The sequence below is a fragment of the Microtus oregoni genome, unplaced genomic scaffold (assembly GCF_018167655.1).
Source record: "Microtus oregoni isolate MIOR12 unplaced genomic scaffold, Mior012 000022F_ref0000154, whole genome shotgun sequence".
Classification (NCBI taxonomy): Eukaryota; Metazoa; Chordata; class Mammalia; order Rodentia; family Cricetidae; genus Microtus; species Microtus oregoni.
Window position 1 is genome coordinate 30,082,243 of NW_024543081.1, and position 1,252 is coordinate 30,083,494.

A 1,252-nucleotide genomic window follows, 5' to 3' on the forward strand; every position below is an offset into this window, starting at 1 on the left:
TACCCTAGCAAGGAGATGCAACAAGGAGTCATTGTTTTTCATCCTTTAACCAGTCATGTGAGGATACCCTCCCCAAATGTCAGAGCATAGATCTAGAACTTATCAGTCTTCAAAACTGTAAAAAACAAAACCCTACCCTTGATCCATCACCCATCTTCGTTACTATGCTATAGCAGCACAAAGCAGACCAAGATAACAAAAACAGTCCATGAGACAGAAAGTGGGTGAGGAGAGTAAAAGACAGTATTTACAGAGGAGGAGACATGGTGGATTGCCTAAATTATTCTAATCCCCCACCAGTTTTAGGGTCAGAAACAGGAGAGCAATGCCAGAAGAGGTAAGGATCCATGTGGGCTAAAATCACATGGAAATGGGATGTAGAAAAAGCAGATGTGGAGTATCAGTATCTACACATACCTGGTCTTCTATTCTTTCCCTTCCTTGTTGGTATGAGGAAGCATACATTTAACTATGATTTCTTACTGATTTAATCTGCAATCTTTGTGAATCATTTGTAGCAGAGAATGATACAAAGAGTACACCTCCTATTGTGAGTGCACCCACCCATGGGATCCCCTTGAGCACGGGGCTAGAGATTTGTCAGAAACTGGGCTCTGTAAGACCAACTCCCCAAGTTCTAGATGCATGGGGGCTATCTGAATCAAACAAGTGTATCATGGATGGAGAAAATAAGTTCAGTAAGCTTTAGAAGGAGATGGCAGGGCTGGGGAGATGGCTCACTGGTAAAGTGTTGGCCCAATCCTCAACACTCATGCCTGAAGCTGGGTACAGAAGCACATACCTGTGTTCCCAGTTCTGGGTAGGTAGAAACAGGAGGCTCTTTGGAGCTTTCTGACCAGATATGCTCGCTGAATCAGTGAGCTTAGATTCTGTGAAAGATGAGAATTACGTTAGAGGACAGCTAGGTCACACAATCGGTATTGACTTCTGACTTCCACAGGTACACACACATATGCACTCTCTCTCTCTCTCTCTCTCTCTCTCTCTCTCTCTCTCTCTCTCTCTCACACACACACACACACACACACACACACACACACACACATACACACACAGAGTCCCTTATCTTTTCCAGTCCCTTGTTGTTATTGAACTGGTGACAAAATTATCAGTTCATTCTTTATGGCCAGGTGACTAAAGGGGAAAGGAGGAAATTTTCTTCAGTAAAGGGTTGGTGAAGGATCTGAGTTGAAGCTGAAGATGGACAGCTATACCACTTAAGACCCAGAGA